Here is a 20239-nt window from a genome sequence, read left to right as displayed (position 1 = left end):
TTAGGCCCAATCCCCCGGAGAGTGGGACTAAGCCAGCAGGTGGACATCCCCCAAGGGATCCCAAAGTGAGAGGGCACAGGCCAGGCTGAGGGACTCCCCAAGTGCCCAAATTTTGGGGCACTGAACCTCCAGTACTAATTATAATTTAGAGACATCAGAATTCTAATCCAATAAAAGAAAAGAAAGATAATTCTGATTTCAAAAGAAAAAAAAGCAGGTCAAATAAAATGAAAAAAGTAAAGAGAAATGACAGGATCTAAAAGGATAATTTGTGTTGAGAAAACAACATCTGAAACAGAAAATTTTAAATGTATAACAGAATAAACATATTAAAATATAGGAAAAATCTGAATTTGATTTAAAAACTCTCCATTCTATGGGGAAAATTGAAAAAAATTACCTAATAATTATTCTTATTAAGATTTGAATTTTAAAAATAAAGAAAATCTCTTTAGCCACATAGGAAATAAAATTAAAGTACATGAGGAAGACAAGACTGTTGTCAGATTTCTTCATACCATTATATGAGTGAAGAGCAATGCTAACGCTGACTCCTAGGTTTAGGTACTTTAACACCTAAATATGCTGTGTATTCCCCAGATCCATTAGATTGAGGCCAAATGACAAGTTCTGGCTCAATGACAAGAGACAAAGAAACATGTGTGACCCTAGAGTCCAGGCAAATGAGTGATTGTCAAGTCTCTGATTTCTCTGATCCCCTGCCCTGGCGAACTTAGTGACCATGTATTAAGATGAAACAGGCACTAAATGTGGGCACTCCACAGACTTGAGCATCTCAGTGACTACAAGGAGCAGAAAGAATCCTTTGCTACACTAAGGTTTTCAGGTTAGTTTGTTTCTGCAATACAGCCTATCTCCTAATAACATGACCCACTTTCTTTGTAAGTAATCAAGGTGTCTAAGATTAAAGGCAAACATCAGAGAGTCTCCAATGTGAACACCTCAGTCAGTAGAGTCCCAGAGTACATTTTTTCAACAACTGCTACATGATAAGATCCATTTGGGAGATGAATCAAAATAGAGAATACAAAAATGGAAAAGGTATAATAAAATAACTAGATGGAGAGATCTGAACCAAGTTGAATATTGAATTAAAATTAAACAATGGCAGGTATATATTTAGAACAGATGAAAATGTTATAAACCTTGACACATTAAAGTATATATTATATCTAATAAAAAACAAACAAGAAAAACAAAAAGCAAAGGGGAGTAAGAAAAAAGTATGAGAGTGCTCATTTTTTCATCATTACAAGTGATAAACTCTTTCTTAAATGACTCTAACATTTATTTATTATTTTTAACATTACCTCTAATTTTAAAAATAACTTATAAAATTAACTTTTCAATTGATCAAGAAATATTTTGTCAGTTTCATATCAGTTTATTTTTTCCTCCACTACAAGTAAAAAAATAAATGTGACTTTTCAAATTTAATATACAACATGCATAAAAAGATTCTGTTTTAATTAAAATATTTTATCTGGAAAGTGATTCTTTTTGTCTCTTTTGTTTTACATTTTCTGCATTAATTAATTATTTTACATTGAATGTATGCTAATTTTAATGCAAAAAATATAAGGTCATTGAAGAGGAGAGGGAGACATAGATAAAGTAAAAGACAATAAGTTAATTCATAAATTTATACAAAAATACCAGGAAAAAATACTATAAGATTTTTTTATTCTGAAGTTAAATCCATTTATCTTATTACAGTTCATTTGGAAGAGCAAACAAGCAAGGGTAACAAAAACAAAAAACAAACAAACAAACATTGAATGAGAAGGCTAGTACTATTAGACATAAAAATAATATGAAAATAGTAATTAAAAGTGTTAATGTCAAATGCATAAACAGAGAGAACAATGGAACAAAATAAAAAATCCTATTGCACATGGAAGTTTTATGATATGATATGAAAAGGCTGCATCTTAAATCAGTGAAAAAATGATGGACTTCTGAACAAGAACATTTTGGGATAGGAAAATCTATGTGAGGGAAGAAGTAAACTGGATCCATTCCTCACACACGAGCGAATAATTGACCACATACCTCCAAGAAATAAAGAAAAAACTAACGAACAGAGAAATAATAGCATAAAAGTATTAGAAGAAACATGGATGAATCTCTTAAAAACCTGGGAATGGAAAATCTTTCTTATCTATATTAACAAGTCAGAAGTTAAAAGAGAGAAAAGGATAAATTTTTCTATTAATATAAACAAACAAATACTCAAACACTTTTAACTGGGGAAAAAAGCAAAATAAACAATGTAACTAAATAAAACATGTAAAAATCTTTTTTTAATGTATTTTATTGATTTTTTACAGAGAGGAAGGGAGAGGGATAGATAGTTAGAAATATTGATGAGAGAGAAACATCGATCAGTTGCCTCCTGCACACTCCCTACTGGGGATGTGCCCACAACCAAGGTACACGCCCTTGACCAGAATTGAACCTAGGACCCTTGAGTACACAGGCTGATGCTCCATCCACTGAGCCAAACCTGTTAGGGCTGGAAAAATATTTTTGTAAGCCATATCACAAGAGTATTTCTAGTCCTAAGAAAGTTTCCAAAAGTACACCATAAAACTAAAAAGGTAGAAGAAAAATGTATTAAAAAGAAACAGTCAAGAGATAAAAACAGACAATTCACACAAAAAAGATATGTAAATGGTCTTTAAAAATTGATAGTTGTTCAATCTATCTCATTATAAGAGAAATTAATTTCAGAAATGAATTAAGAGAAATTTAAAATACACTGCCATGAAGGAGCCTGCCCTACTCACAATCATTTCCTTGGCAGAATCCTGCTGCTAAAATGTCCTGTTAACAAGACACCTCTAGACAAGGGCCTAACCATGGGCCTTGTCATAGTAATGTTTGAAATGATTAAAATACAATACTTACAGTTTACAAAGAAAAACATTTTTTTAAAAAAAATATATGTTTTTTATTGATTTTTAGAGAAAGAGAGGAAAGAGAGAGAGAATCCTAACTGGGGATTGAACCACAACTTAGGCATGTGCCCTGACTGGGAATTAAATCAACCACCAATCTGTCTGTGCATGGGCAAGAAAAAGCATTTTTTTAAAAGGAAAACTAAACTGAAATATAATTTTTCCTAGTCAGATTAAACCCTAAAAGTGAATCATGCCTTAATCTGAGGAAAAGCTTTGGGAATACAGTATGCTCATATTTTGTAATATTCTGTAATAGAGATGCAAATTAATTCAACAACCATAGAGAGGAATATAACAATATCTAGTAAAATTACCTAGAGATCTAAAGATAGATAAATTGACAATGATATGTTAAATGCAACCAATAATGGATTATCCTCTATAATAAAAGCCTAATATGCAAATTGACCAAACAGTGGATTGACTGGTTGCGGGGGGGGGGGGGGTGAGCTGGTGAGCGGGTGGTGCCAGGCCAGCCAAGGCAGGTGCCAGTAGGCATAGGGAAGGGACAGAGATCTGGGCAGCAGCAAAGGGATGATGGGGGGTGGGGCCAGCTGGATTGCCTCCTGCAGAGGGAGGCCACTGGCGGCAGTGGTGGGGCAATGGGGGGCAGGGCCAGCCACTCGCTGGCTGGCCTGCCGGTCAGTCAGACAACCCCTGAGGGCTCCCAGACTGACAGAGGGCACAGGCTGGGCTGAGGGACCCCACCACCCCCACCCTCCCCACCCCTGCCTCCCAGCTGAGTATACAAATTTTTGTGCACCAGGCCTCTAGTTAAGAATAAAATTATATTGCTGTTTTAAAGTATTATACATAATATGATAAAGCAAATAAATAATTATGTAAATGATATTGGGAGCCAACATTCTCAGTATAAAATAAAAAATGATATGTAAAAATACTATAATGTTACATTTGAATTGGAAATATCATTATGAACTCATTATATAATTTTCTTTTGAAAATATGCATTTTATACCTCTCTCTAATAGAAAGGCCCAGCAGCAATGATTAACTCAGTTACAAGGAGAATGCTTAGTTTATAGGTTGTTGTCTGTTAATAGTGATTCCCATTAAAAGAACCAAGGCTCATTGGGACAAATTTTCCTGTCTGGGCAGAAAATGTACAAGTTATTTCTAAATTATCTTGTAACTAAAAGTAGACATCAGTAAAGAATTCTGGAGTTACAAGCACACATGAGCCAACTTGAAATGGCTCTAACTAGCCTCAATCTAGGACAATTAGAATATTCAGAACAGTGACTATGATGAATTGAAGCACATCAAGTATCTTAAAATTCATGAGATGCTAATCAAAGTAACTCTGGAGGTCATTAGGGCATTACTTTACTCTGAAAATTGGTAAGTAAAGAGAAAGAATAAAGGTTATCTTTTCAGAAGAAATTTCTTTATCAGATATTTTGTTACTCTGCTGTACAGTTTATAAGAAAGGCATAAGATAACCTTTATTCTTTCTCTTTCTTTACCAACATCACAGGGATGCAAATAGCAAAACCTCCTTGTGAAAAATTTCATAAGGCAAATGACAAATGACCTGGTTTCTTCAATGAAGAAAAGGAGGAGAATACAAAGGGCACTGAATCTTTGCTTATTGCCATGAGCTCCCTAGAATGTCCAGTCCTTTGTTTCTTCAGAGTAATTATGACAGCACCCGGATCATTATCAGAGCATTTGCATGGTGATGATATGATCATCTTATCCATCAGTCTGTATTAAATAACAAGTATGTAGCCAAGCTGTTATAGATCCAACTATATTTGGTGCCTTTATGGAGGCCTCTTCACTTGAAGGTATGATCATAATTTTCTAACTTGATTGAAGTTCTTTTGATTGCTTTAAGTTGGGGGCATATTTAAATTCACTAAAAGACATTTTAATTATTTATGTTAGTCTGTTATTATTTTTCTTATTACTAATGTTGGCAACATAGAACTGTGTACTTGGTGAGAAAAGGAAGACAATGTTCATATTTTTATATATTGTAGGAAAATCTCACTCTATGTGCTACTGCGTCTCATCATATCTAATTGTTATAGGAATTCTGTTTGTCGAAAGTGAATGGATGAGATACTGTTTTCAAAAAATGCCCCCCCCCATTATAAACAGATATTCTTTGGCTGACTTAAAGACTCCCATATTTGAAACAATATTGATATTAACTTAATATTTCAATAAATAGATTGAGTAGCGCATATAACTAATGCATATATCTAGCAACTTGGTAATGGTGTCCCAAAATACTTATTCATTCTAAGGTATCCCTTTACTTAAAATTATTCTGTGCTCTTAGGCGGTCCCCAATGTCCTCCACATGTCAAAGGCTGTCTATCCCCTCACCCTCTGAAGGCCAGCTGACCGACAACTGTCTGTATTCACCTGGAAGCCTTTGAAATTTTGGACAGGGCTCTGCAAAGTGCTTTCAGTGAGATCAATGTCAATTGAGTGAATGCTGAGTCTTTGAACCAGGCAGGGATTAAAACATAAATATATAGAATATTTTTTAAAATGCTAAAAGAAAAAGCAATGCTATCAAATAAATTGCCTCTGTGCAGAGCCTGGTCAGAACCAGAAAGCGCACGCTGCACTTGGCAGGGGTTCTTTTACCATAAGCAGACAGAAAGCCCTGCAGCGCTGGGAGACACCCCCACTTACTTACTGACACACATGGAAAATAAAATAAAATCGGAGCAATTCCTCTCCATGTCTTTGTTTAAAATAGAAGGGGCTCTAAAAACAAGATGTGGGGGAGATGAAGGCACAAGATGAGGCCCTAAAAAAGAGAGACAGAAACACAGAAAGTAAAAACAAGAGTCTTCACTCAAACTTAATGCAATGCTATTTCTGTTTATAGAGATTTTAAACATTTCGTCCTTCCCAGAAATATTGACAAATTATGGTAGTTTCACTCACCACTGAATGGAGATTATGTTGGTTGTGGTCTGCCTCCCAAATAGGGACATGGCGAAGATTAATGAGGATCTGGGTGCTACGCTGATTCTATCTCCAAATAAGGTTATACTCTGGGATATTGAAAATTAGGACTGCAACCTATAAATGGGGGGAGAGGACAATTCAGTCCACAATAATCACCAAGACTCTAAGCAATACAGATTGTTGCCATAGAAATGCATAGATAAACAGACCACATAAATGTGTCCAATGCAATACTTCTCAGCATGTGGCTGACAATATGAGAAGACAAAACATCCCTTTTCATGAAGGATCCCAGTGGATTAGCTATGGATATTAACCTTTATGTTGCTCCCCCACTCTCTGGTGTGTGTGTGTGTGTGTGTGTGTGTGTGTGTGTGTGTGTGTGACTTTTAGCAGAACCCTCATTCTGAATCTCAAAGGGCCCTGGTAGAATTGATACAGCCCAACAAGTCAGTGGATTTTATAACCTCGCACAACCTCATGGCTCAGCAAATCACTTGGATATAAAATATTCAACTCTGTCAACACAGTGTCTTCATAAGAAACATGTTACTTATTCTGTTTCTCTTTATTTTTTAATTTAAAATATTGTATGAGGCCTTTTTCTGACCTTTTCTGCTGTTTTCTGGAAAATAAACCTAAACACCTGCTTTTTCATCACATAAGCATGTAAGTCCATTTACATACTTCGGCAAATTTGACACCTCCACCGGCTGGTTTTAAAATAATGGGAGTCAAACCAACCCAGGAAGAGTGGAGAATGTTCAAGAAGTAGAAAAGGGCCACTAGCCTGTGTCACCCTGTATCAGAACCCCGTGGCTTAGACTGTTCTCTGCAATGCAGTCTATACCTATATTTTAGAAATAGGAATGAGTGTGATGACCCAGGAGTGTTCAGCAGTAGAGGAGAGACCCAGCAGCAAGGAATGTGTACCTGAGCCCTTTTCAGCAGGAGGACTAAGATAAGGGCAGCCTGGTGGAGCCTTAGGGTGGAATCACCAAGGAAAGCTGGTAGGGGCATGCATGATCTACTTGCAATACAGAGGGGCAACTGCAGCACTTTGGTGTGCATGTGCATGTGGTGCATGTGTGTGTGGTTCATGCGTGTGTCAGGTGTGAGAATGTATAGCAGAAACAAAGTTAAAGCCATGAGCAGGGAGAGCAAGATGTGAATGGGAGGGTTTCCCCCTATTGGCCCATGTGTGAATGAGGGCTGCTGACTGAAGACCACTAGAAGCCAGCAGGAAGGATGAGCCTTCAGAATTGAATTTTCCCTGTGCAAGCAAAGGAAGCAAGCCTGTGGATGGTCCATCTGGAGACGCTGTGCAAATTCAAAGGGGCACCACTTCCTCAGGACATTTCATTCCCCATAAGCTGAAAATGTCTTGTAGTAAATATATGAATCTATGCAAGCAATGAGGTGCCTGTCACTCCCTAGAGTTGCATGGGGCACAACCTGCAAGACCTCATGTGACCAACCTGTAGTGGCAGCTGCTGCTGCTGTTCCAGGGATCTGATTTCCATGGGTGGGCACCTATGTGCCAGAACCAAAGTGTCAGGAAGGATTGGCCACCAGCCCCATTGTTCACCATTAGTGGGGCCAGAGACAGCATTACCAAAATGGACCTAAGCATACCTGGTAGCCAGAATCTTCATTGGTCTCAATCCCTGACAGGTCCTCCAGGGATCCAGGTCCACCTGTGTGAGCATTGGAGGTGACTGATCAGATCAAGAATTAAAGAACGTTTTTAGGCGAACACAGGGACTCTCTTGAATGCCTATCTTAGAAAAAAGAATTTGAAAAGTAAAGTAATGAGCTAAACATTTGAATTGAGGATTTACTAAAAGATAGTCAAATATCCCCAAGGTAAGGTGAAAGGAAATAAAGAAGCTGACCCAGTTAGGAAAAGTGAGGGTTTTTTTAATCAATCAAGAGCCCAACAGAAACAATTCCTCCCCACCTCTCTCTCTTTTTCTCTCTCTTCTCCTTCCCCGTGTTCCCTCCCTCCCTCCCTCTCCCTGTCTCTCTCTGTGTCTATCTCAAGTGTAGATTATTTATTTCAGAAACACACACACACTCACATTTTTGAAAACTTCTGTCCTTTGCTTAAGTGAAAATGTGTAATCTCTGACTTCTTCCCAAGTCATAAATGTATAAAAATAAGAATAATCTATTAAGCAAATTTTGGAGACTCTTTAAACCCATATGTTCATGTTCTAGCAGACTAAGTCTTGCCATGGCTTTTGAACTGTTGTACATGGCAAGGAGGAGAACACAGTGCATGCCTAGGACAGCCAGAACAGCACACACCCAGGGCACACTTTCAGCCCTGAGTGAAGGTTGCAGCATTTGCCATCTGGGAAGCATGCTTTAAATTTGGTGCTTATATCTCTGTAAACAGAACTATAACCATCAGGTTGATTGAGCATTCCTCATGTTTTGTATTAGAAGGAAGAGAATAGATTACAGGAGACAAGGGCAATTATAAGTCAATGTATATGGGTGACTGGAATCCAACACCCTATAATAACACATTGATTTCAATGTTTCCCCTCCAAAAATAACTTCTTAAATATTATTCAGGGGAAATGTAGAATAGCCCGTCAATCCAGGCAAAAGTAAAGTCTATTAACTGGAAGAAAATCACTCAAACTGAATTGGTCTCATGTAGAAATAGTTCAAGTCAAGCGAGAAAGCACATACTAAAATAAGGATTATGGGGAAATTGCTGTCATTTAATCTCGGTCCAGATGGGTGGAAATAAGAACATGGATCCCTGATTTGCATAACTTTTTGATCCCTGAGCCACAAGAAAGGACTGCTTCAGCATCCAGTTAAGGCCTCTGAATTTAGAAAATCATCTTGTGTCCCAGAGCCAGTCATTCAGCCTCACACAAATGTCTCCCTTCATGTATGAAAAGACTAATCTTTTGGCTCAAGCTCAGATGTTCACTTCGGGAAAGAACACATGTTTAAAAAGCTCCTTTAATCAGAGCCATGCAGAAGGAAAGTGGCTTATACAAACTATAGCAGTTCACGCAAGGCTCTGTGTGTGGTAGGAAAAATGCTCTTCTAGAAGGCAGGCAATCTGGATTCAAGTGCTGGTCTGAGACGTTTTAGCAACAAGGCCTTGATTGCATTATAAAAACATTCCAGTCTCAATTTGCTCATCTCTAAATCAAAACAGCTGTATCTAAGGAACTTGCTGTCACTACTATCCTGTACTTCATGACCCCTGAACACATATACATGTATACATGATAGATGGTAGATAGATAGAGTTGATTGCCCCGACAGGGATGTGGTAAATAAATAACTCAGCTCTCTCACCCATAGGACAGGCTAACTCTGAGCTGTGTCTGGAACTCTGGCTGCCCACTTGCTTGACAACATCTGCTTTCTTGTTTTCCCTCACTTCCCCCCTCCCCTACATGAGCTTTCTGGGACCAAATAAAACTACTTGCCCTCTATTTCCTCTCCCAGTGTTGCCTTCTGCAAAATGCAGGAAGGAGGGCCTCTTTGATGAACGCCTAGAGTGAGTGAGAGAGCAAACCATGAAGATATCTCAGTGTTTACAGGCAGAGAGGAATATAGGAAAAGACCTCCAGGTGGGTGGTGATCACGACAGCCATAACAGAACCTATGGAAATAATAAGTGGACATTGAATTTATAGAGGAGGAGGCAAACCAGAGAGGAGCCTGAGGTATTATTTACAAGTTGGAAGAGCAGTAGAAGGGAAAGAAGTGCTGAGTTGAGTGTTGCTTGTCAACACGTTCCCATGTACTGGCACCTTCATGTGTTCAGGTTTTCATTCCAAGGTCAGGACACCTGGGTAAGAGCCCTGCTCTGCTCTTCCTGGCCTCAGCAGGATCCAGTCTCTGTCTCATGCCCTCCTCTGCACATGGAGAAGGTCATTGTAATGCAAGCACAGTGTCAACCCCCGAGAAGACACCCAAATAATGTGAGTGATCATTTGTCCTGCCCTTCCTCTTCTTTTCTTCCTCCCTCATTACTATTCCCAGAACTCCTTTCCTTCCCAGAAGACATCACCTTCCATATTTTGGCACCATTGACCTCCTCTGCCAGCGGCTCTTCAACAAGCGTGCAACCACATCGTTGGGATTACAATTGACTTCTTGGGCATGTACCTTCAACTATTTGCTTCTCTATACAACCTACTTTCTGCTAACTTCTGTAGCAAACACAAACACACACACACACACACACACAAACACACACACACACACTCCCTTGCTGAATATTCTAAAACACCCATAAGCCCAGAAAAATTATTAAAGAAATGTAAGTGATCTTTTCATCTGTAAAATGTAGATAATAATAGTGTGTATCTCAGAGAGCTGTTGTATTAAATGAACTCACATAGGTAAAGTATTTCAAATATGCCTGTATTATTCACTCCTTTTATACTGGAAGTAGATTTTATTCCATAAGTGACTACTAATATTTACCTCTAACATCAAAATTATTAAGTGTTTCTGTTTACTTAAAAGTTGCTATCATAATTATAGGGAAAATATAGCAACAAAATATCCAAGTAGACTATTAAATTCATAAGCTCTAGACTGACAGAACAATTATCTTGTCCCTAAATGAATATTTTGTACCAGTTATGAAATCATCCCATTCATGTCCCATTGTCTCTATTCAATAGTTTTCATATTTCATCAATCATCTTTGCGTTTCATGTGTCATTGAACCATATGCCTTTGTCAGTTAAAATAGACAACTAAATAACAACCACAATGTTATTGTCATTAGTTGAGAAATCCAATTTAATAAATTTTTAGAAAGATTTCTCACTTTTAATATTTGCAGCATTTTAACATTTATGCCTTTGGTAATTAGTAACATTTTAAAGTTCACTGATGGTTCAAATTTTTTAAAGTTTTGATCTATATGCCAAAGCCTATAATTGGAAAAATAAGTTTGAAGTTTTCACATTCTTTGGAGAACCTCTTGCTATTTATTTTTAATCCACAGCAGGAGAAGTATTGCTGTCCATCTAATTAGAAAGCATATAATCAGGAACCAAATAAAAAAATGTGTGTAGAAAATCTAGGTTATCTATGGGAGTTTCTAAACCAAGACAACTTCTCACCACTGCTTAGAGCATTTCAGCCAATTCCTCCTGGAGCTAAGCTGAGCTTAACTAAGTATATTCTCTATTTACTACTCAAACTAACAACTACATTCAAGAAGTCATATCTGCTCTAAAATATAATAAACTAGAGGCCTGGTGGTCCCTCAGCCTGGCCTGTGCCCTCTCGCAGTCCGGGAGCCCTCGGGTAATGTCCAACTGCGGGGAGGCAGGAGAAGCTCCTGCCACCGCTCCTGTGCTCACCAGCGGCAAGCCCAGCTCAGGGCTTCTGGCTGAGTGGCACTCCCCCTGTGGGAGTGCACTGACCACCAGGGGGCAGCTCCTGCATTGAGCATCTGCCCCCTGGTGGTCAGTGGACGTCATAGTGACCGGTCATTTGGCCAGGCAGTTGATTTGCATATTAGCATTTTATTATATAGGATAGAATAAAAAGAGCAATCTGCTCTATTAAAAAGCTCTAGAGAGATTACTTTGAGATTAGTTGTCTTGTTAGATAATTAATTTCATTGTTTTCTCTTGGCAATAAAATCATAAATTTGACTAAAAGAATGAAATATCTATGAAGGATGCAAATACCCCAAAATAGGTTAATTGTTTTAAAAAAGATTTATAACAGCAAATCTGGTGAAAACTTTTTGTCCTAGTTTTGTGTGCATGTGCCTGTAAAAATCATAAATGGAGTACCTACCCATTTTTAATACAAGTGATAGGAAAGTATCAAAAAAAAAAAGAGAGAGAGAGAGAGAAGTTATCTGGTAAAAGCAATGGCTAAGTGACTGTGCTGTGTTTTTTGTCTGCCCTACTTTTAGTACCAGAACACCTCTGTTGGAATAGGGTGCATTGAAGCCAGGCTTGGGATAATCTTCCCTAGGAACTCTTGTAGCTAGGTGAGGGTATCCAACTAAAAGTGATATATACTATATCACATGTTTATGAGGAAACTACTGAGCCTATTCTCCTTCATACTTACTATGGGCTAGAACACAGATTGACAAAAATGGACAAGGAGCACACCTTAGGGCAGGGGTGGGCAAACTTTTTGACTCGAGGGCCACAATGGGTTCTTTAACTGGACCGGAGGGCCGGAACAAAAGCATGGATGGAGTGTTTGTGTGAACTAATATAAATTCAAAGTAAACATCATTACATAAAAGGGTACGGTCTTTTTTTTTTTTTAGTTTTACTCATTTCAAATGGGCTGGATCCGGCCCGCAGGCCGTAGTTTGCCCACTGCTGCCTTAGGGTGTGGTAGAGAAAAACAAAGGTCCCTGAAGGAGCTCTAAGAACACAGCCTCCTATCAGCTCTTAACCACTTGTCTGCCTCCAGAATATTATATGATAAATAAATATTCTCCTGTTTTGTTTAAACAACTATATTTTTGGCTTCTTTGTTACAGCAGTTTAGCTTAATCCCTAACTTGCTCATGAACCTATATTCCACTATCCTAAAATAATGATCAGCCTTATGATTTTTGGAATATTGCAATCCAACTGATTTTATATTATATTATATATTATTATTATTATTATTATTATTATTATTATTATTATTGATGTAACCCATTTCTCACCCTATTTCCCACCTCCACCCAGCCCCTGGCTCCCCTCCCCGGGCAGTCACCATACTGTTGTCTATGGGCTATGCATATATGTACTTTGGATAATCTCTTCACCCTCTTTTGTCCACTCTCCCCTGCCCCGCTTCCCTCTGACATTTGTCAGTCTGTTCCATGCATCCATGCCTCTGGCTCTATTTTGTTCATCAGTTTATTTTGTTCATTAGATTCCACATATTAGTGAGATCATATGATATTTGGATTTTTAAAGACTTAAAAATAAATATGATTGAGATCTGAGTCTGTATATAAATTTGCATTTTTCCTGTTAATTCTCTATTTTGCTTAATATACTTTCTGTGTCATTAAGAAATCCTTCATCAATAATGTAGATAATAATTATAATAGCATTGTTTATTGTCATTATAAGGGCATTACTTGTTGTCATCTTAAGGATACTTCCTAATGATGTATGATAATACCAATAAAACATAAATTTGATACTATTTTATAAAATATATTCCAAGAATCAAAGAAGAAAGCATTGATATTCTTTCATAGCACAATTTTCCCATTTGTCAGTAATTGTTGGTACTCAACTCTCTTGGACAGGGTAAGTGTTCAATCAATTTTTCAAGAATGAGGTGTGAATAATATGAGTCTATGTCTAGCTGGAAAAGATTTTCTTTTGCCTTTACAAATAAAAGGCCACCTCACCTAAGTATAAATTACTGTAGCATCCCTTTTTTACCTTAAAATTCCAAGGTGTTTTCTTTTACAAAAATAAAATTTAGTTTTTAATGAAAGTGAATATATGCTTATTTTCAACATTTTTCAAATACACATATAAAAATAGTTTTTAAAAAATTGAAAATTTTGTAAGCCAGATAAAACTCTTAATATGTTGGTACATTTTCATTCAGTTTTTTATTTTCATTCTAGAGGCTCAGTGCATGAAATCTGTGTATGGGGGTCCCCTCAGCCCAGCCTGCACCCTCTCCAAACCAGGATTCCTTGGGGGATGTCCCACTGCCGGGATCGGGCTTAAACGGGCAGTGGGACATCCCTCTCACAATCCTGGACCACTGGCTCCTAATCGTTCACCTGCCTGCCTGCCTGGTAGCCCCTAACTGCCCCCTGCTACTGCCTAGGTCACCCCCAACTGCCCCCTCCCTGACGGCCTAGTCACTCCTTACTGTCCCCCTGCCAGCCTTGTCACCCCCAACTGCTCCCCCCATGCCGGCCTGGGTGCCCCATGCAGCCTGCTGTTCAGTCTTTTGGTCATCCCTCACTAAACCCCCTGCCAGCCTGGTAGTAGGCAGCCATCCTGTGAGGGCATTAGGGTTAATTTGCATATTACCTCTTTATAATATAGGATATGTGTAAATATGTGCATGTACATTTTCTTATTAAATTTTTTTCCAAATTTATGGAGACGTAATTGATATATAATGTGTAATTTTAAGGCATACAAAGTTAACTTTGTATAAATATAACTTTATACATATATATAGTGAAATGATGAACACAATAAGATTAGGTAACACATCCATCATCTCACATGATCTAATTTTTTGTGGGTGTGGTAAAAACATTTAATATTTACTGTCTTTGCCACAATATATATAATACAATATTATTTATTATAGTCACCAATACTGAATATTAGAGCTCCAAAACTTATTCATCTTATAACTGGAAATTTATAGGCTTTGACCAATATCTACTCATTTTCCATTTTTCCCAGCCACTGGCAACCACCACTCTGCTATTTCTATGAGTTTAATTTCTTTTTTAGATCTCACACATAAGTAATACTATACATTATTTATTTTTCTCTGTCTGACTTATTTCATGTAGCATAATGCCCTCAACCTGCATCCACGTTGTTGCAAAAGTCAGGATTTCCTTCTTTCTTTCTTTTTTTTTTTTTCTTGTTGGGAGGTGGGGTATTTTATGTATTTTATTTTATTTTTAATTCTTTAATGTTTAAAGTATTACATAAGTCTCCTTTTCCCCCCATTGACCTCTTCCCAGCCATTCCCACCCCTAGCACATGCCCTTACCCATTCCCCCCACAATTGTCTGTGTCCATTTGGTTATGCTCATATGCATGCATACAAATACTTTGGTTGATCTCTTACCCCTCCTTCCTCTCCCCTGCCATCCCTCTTAGGCTGGACAGTCTTTTTGATGCTTCTATGACTCTGGCGCTATTTTTGTTCAACAGTTTATGTTGTTCATTGTATTCCACAAAAAAGTGAGATCATGTGAAATTTATCTCTCTCTGACTGACTTATTTCACTTAGCATAATGCTCTCCAGGTCCATCCATGCTCTTGCAAATGGTGAGAGTTCCTTCTTTTTTACAGTAGCGTAATATTTCATTGTGTAGATGTACCACTGTTTTTTAATCCACTCATCTGCTGATGGGCACTTAGGCTGTTTCCAAATCTTAGCTATTGTAAATTGTGCTGCTATGAACATAGAAGTGCATATGTCTTTATGATTGGTGTTTCTGTTTTCTTGGGATATATTCCTAGAAGTGGGATCACAGGGTCAAATGGCAGTTCCATTTTTAATTTTTTGAGGAAATTCCATGCTGTTTTTCACAGTGGCTGCACCAGTCTGCATTCTCGTTAGCAGTGCATGAGGGTTCCTTTTACTCCACATCCTTGCCAGCACGCCTCATTTGTTGATTTGTTGGTGATTGTCATTCTGGCAGGTGTGAGATGGTACCTCATTATCATTTTTGATTTGCATCTCTCAGATGATTAGTGACTTTGAGCATGTTTTCATATGTCTCTTGGCCTTTTGTATGTCCTCTTTTGAAAAGTGTCTATTTAGGTCCTTTGCCCATTTTTATTGGATTGTTCATCTTCCTTTTGTTAAGTTGTATGAGTTCCCTGTAAATTTTGGAAATTAGACTCTTATGGGAGATAATATTGGTAAATATGTTCTCCCATGTGGTGGGCTTTCTTGTTGGTTTGTTGATGGTTTCTCTTGCTGTGCAGAAGCTTTTAATTTTGATGTAGTCCTATTTGTTTATTTTCTCCTTAGTCTCTGGATTTTCTTCTTTCTTATGGTTGAATAATATTCCATTGTATATATGTATATGCATTATATCATCTTTATTTATTCATCCATTGTTTCCATGTCTTGTCTGTTGTGACTAATGCTGCAATAAACATGGCATGCAGATATTTTTTTCAAGAGGGTGAATTCATTTATTTTGAATATATATCGAGAAGTATGTTTGATTAATCATATGGTAACTTTTTTTTTAATTTTTTGTGGAACTTCATGCTGTTTTTTATTGTTTGTATTAATTTATATTCCCATTCTCATAAGAAAAACAACCTTTTAATCCTTTTTGTGTGTGCCTATATGAAATGATGGATATTAACTAAACTTATTCTGATAATTATTTCATAATATATGTAAGTCAAATCATTATGTTGCATATCTTAAACTTATACAGTACTCTGTCAATTATATATCTTAATAAAACTGGGGGGGGGGATAAAAAATACTTAGGTATTCCATTGTTGGTTTCATATGTTTACAATTATTATATCCTGTTGATGAATAGCCCCTTTTATCTATGTAGTGAGTGACCTTATCTGTCTTTTGTGATATTTTTTCATGACTGTCTACTTATCTGATATAAGTATAGCCATTCTACTCTCTTTAGTTTACCATTTGAATGGAACATCTTTTTCCATCCCTTCACTTTCAACCTGTGTGTCCTTAAAGATAAAGTAAGTCTCTTGTAGGAAGCAAGAGACTTATTGGATCTTGTTCTTTTATCTATTCAACCACTTTGTGACTTTCGATTAGAGAATTTTGCCCAACTGTGTAAAGTAATTATTTATACATAACAACTTATGATTGGCATTTCATTAATTGTTTTCTGACTGGTTTTTATTTCTTTTGTTTCTTTCTTCTTTTCTTCCTGTCTTCCTCTGTATTTTATTAGTTTTTAGTATTATGCTTTAATTCCTTTCTTTTTTTTCATAACTACTATGGGTTATATCTTTGTAGTACTGTGAGAGTTACATAAAACATGTTATAGATATAACAGTCTATTTTAAGCTGATAACAACTTACCTTAAATCGCATTTTATATCTTTTTACATTGTGAAGTCTTTAACAAATTACTGTAGCTATGGTTACTTTTAACAATATATTTTTTTAACTTTTATTATAGAGATGAGCAATTTACCTATCACAATTAGAGTATTAAGGTATTCTGAATTTGAGTATGTATTTACCTTTAACAGTGAGCTTTGTACTTACATGTTTTCCTGTTGTTATTTAGAATCCTTTTATTTTAACTTGAAGAACTTTTGTTATAATTTTTGTAATGCAGGTCTAGTGGTGATGAACTCCCTTAGTTTTTGTCTGTCTGGAAATGTCTTTATCTCTCCTTCATTTAAATTTTGCTGGAAATTTCTTTATCTCTTCTTTATTTCAATTTTGCTGGGTACTGTATTCTTGGCAATGTTGTTTTTTTTTTTTTTTTTTCAGAACTTTGAATATGTTATTTCACTCCCTCCTGTTCTTCAAGCCTTCCACAAAAAAAATCTGCTGATAACCGTATAAGGAGTCCTTTGTATAAAACAAATGTTTAAATAATTTTTATTTTTATTTCTTTCTGCTCTTTCTGGGACACCTTGATGCAAATATCTTTTTGATTGATGGTGCCCCATAATTCATGTAGGCTTTTTTCATTTATTTTTCTTTTTATGCCTCCATCAGGTTTCTTTCAATTGATTTGTCTTCAAGTTTGTTGAAGACAAATTATTATCAAGTCTGTTACTGGAGGTCTCTATAGAATTTTCCAGTTCTGTGATTTTATTCCTCAGCTATAGGATTCCTGTTTTTTAAATTAAAATTCTCACTTTCTTCATACATTGTTTTTCTGATTTTGTTTAGTTGTTTATCTGTATTCTCTTGAATTTTATTCAGATTCTTTAAACCGATTTTCCATTTATTTGGGGTCAGCTATTAGAGCTTTTAAAATTTTCTTTGCTAGTGTTATATTTGCCTGATTCTTATGATCTGTGTAGCCTTGCATTGACATCTGTGCATTTGAAGGAAAAAAAACATTTCTTCCAGTCTCCAATCTTTACGGACTGGTTTCAGAAGGCAAATACCTTCTCCTGTCTGTTCACCTGGCTGCTGGAATTACCACTGTAACCCCAGATCAGTCATTGGCAGGCTAATTACCATGGGCCAGATGGGCATGGATCCTGTCTGGTCAATGGGGAAACAGAACTGCTTCCAGTACTGGTTCAGTAGGATGACAGTGGGACAGCAGCTCACTTCTAGGTCCAAGTTGGGTCCTCAGACAGTGAGCTTATTACAAGGTGCCTAGCTGGTGTGGTTTCTGCCAAGTCCCTAGGAGGGTGATATCGGATTACTGGATGGGACTCTGGGTGGGCAGGAATAGCCCTGGCCACAATTGAAAGGGCATGAAACTGGGCTGTTTTAGGTTCAGCAGCCAAGACTGACCTCTATACCTGCCTCTGAAGTCACAGATAGGCATGTCTCCTGTCTGGTACCTGGATGGGTGGGACTGGTCACTGACTATAGCTGGTAGAGCTGGAACTGAATAAGAAGCTCCTTCAGGATCTCTGAAACATAGATGAGAGTGTCTAACTATAACTCTGGGCTGGCAGATCTGTTGGGGGAACACATCTGTGATGGTGTTGGAACCAAGTAGAATGCCTTTACAAAATTTTCAGGGTTGCTGATAATAGTCTCCCACTGCGTCTCTGTGCCAGCTCATGGCCTGCAGCTGGGAGGGTGCTGATGTTTAGTATAAGATTCTTTCAGGAACTCTGAAGGAACAGATAGAGTGTCTCCTACAGGGTCTCTGTTCCAGAAAGACTGTTTACAGGCAGCAACTGGAAGGGGTTGAAGCTTAGTGATAAGCCCTTTCAGAATCTGACTGATTTGGGCAGGTTTGCTTACCTTCATGGGCTCCTAAACTACAGGTGGAAGGGACTGGGGTTGGTTGCTGGCCACTTCAGGGTCCACAGCAGGGCCAAGGTCTGAAGGCCTGTTACCAGAAACACATGTAGACATGACTCCCCCTGAGTCCCTGAAATGTTACTGGTTACAGACCCAAAGCCAAGTGAAGCTGTAGATGAGTTCCCAGGGGTAAAGAATTGTTTCTGTGTGTGTAGCCAGGACTACAGTCAGTCACTAAGCCAATAGTTCTGAGCCTGCTTTCTCATAATGGCTATTCTCTGTCTTGGACTGCACCAGGATTTCAAAATCTCCTACCTGGATCCTAAAAATCTCACTCTAGCATTTTTGCTCATCTAAATATGCCAAATTACTGTTGTTGAGGGGATAATAAATGCAAGAAATCTCTTATCTGGCCATTTTTCTGACATCACTCATTTTTATAGAGTTTCCTTCATTTTTTGCTGTAACTTAGTATGGCAAATAAAATGTCTGAGGTCATGCAGATTTTTTAGAAGAAATCTGTCTCTTATTCTGTGTGTGTGTGTGTGTGTGTGTTCTTGCTGCTAGGATACTTCCATTACTCTTTCTCTTTTGGGTTAAACTTTGGATTCTTTGAGGAGAGGTTGTGGTTGGAATATAGCCAATTCTTTAAATCAACATATTCAAATACTTTTAAAGATCAAGAAAGTTTCTACTTACATACTTGGCTATTACTTCTTTTTTCATTTTAAATTGGAATTATTGTCTTACCTCCATGTCTATCAACTTCTTCCTCAATAGTTTTTCTTTCCGCCCCTCTTGACCTCTCTTCTTTATTTTTAAGCTACAAAATACAACATTTATTAACTCAAAATTTCTGTTAGACAAAAATTTTAGAGTGCCCTTGGTTGGTGTTGCTCAGTGATTATAGTGTCAGTCCATGCACCAAAGGGTTACAGGTTCAATTCCAGGTTAAGGTCATGTACCTGGGTTGCAGGTCTGTTCTTGCTATCCCCTCCTTCCCCTTCCCTTCCTTTATCTTTAAAAATCAATGGAAAAATATCTTAGGGTGAGGATTAACAAAAATAAAAAAAGTGAACTTAAGGAGAGCTTAGCTGTGTGTTTCTGACCTACCAGGTTGGTTGAAGTTGTTGTCATCTTAACCCATAACCAAAGTTCGAGGTTCCATTTTCAAAATAACTACTGTCAGAAGGCCACAGTTCCATCTTCATCAGGCTGCTTTAGTGTTCTTATGATACAGGCAACTACTTTTTCCCAGAGGACATGATTCAAGAGACAGCAAGTAGGAAGCAGCAAGTCTCAAGCCACAAACCTTCATCTCTGCTCCATTTTTTTCATTAGAAGTGAGTCACTATACCTACACTCTAGGGAAGCTCCATTTCTTAAGGGAGAAATATCAAAGAATTTGGGGATACATTTTAAAACCAGTACAATGAATTATCAAACTTCTTTTGTCCATCTGATAGGAGGAAATGGTATCTCCTCTGTGTGACGGTTTTTTTAATGAAACATCAGTTTATTATAAGGAAACAATTGTTTCTATAGCCACACATTTCTTGTTTTGTTTTGTTTTTTTTCACAGTGATGGGTCTAGAGCAGTGATTCTCAACCTTCTTAATGCTGTGACCCTTTAATACAGTTCCTCA

The 20239-nt window shown here is 37.4% G+C and overlaps 1 pseudogene; it reads right to left on the bottom strand.

Moving 5' to 3' along the window:
* Positions 1-19730, bottom strand: part of LOC132231891 (transcription factor IIIA-like) — a 190030-nt pseudogene extending 170300 nt beyond the window's left edge.
* Positions 19731-20239: the final 509 nt, after the last annotated feature.

The sequence above is a fragment of the Myotis daubentonii genome, chromosome 3 (genome assembly GCF_963259705.1).
Source record: "Myotis daubentonii chromosome 3, mMyoDau2.1, whole genome shotgun sequence".
NCBI lineage: Eukaryota > Metazoa > Chordata > Mammalia > Chiroptera > Vespertilionidae > Myotis > Myotis daubentonii.
Note: the sequence above shows the minus strand (reverse complement) of the source record. Positions and strands in the feature narration are given on the sequence as shown.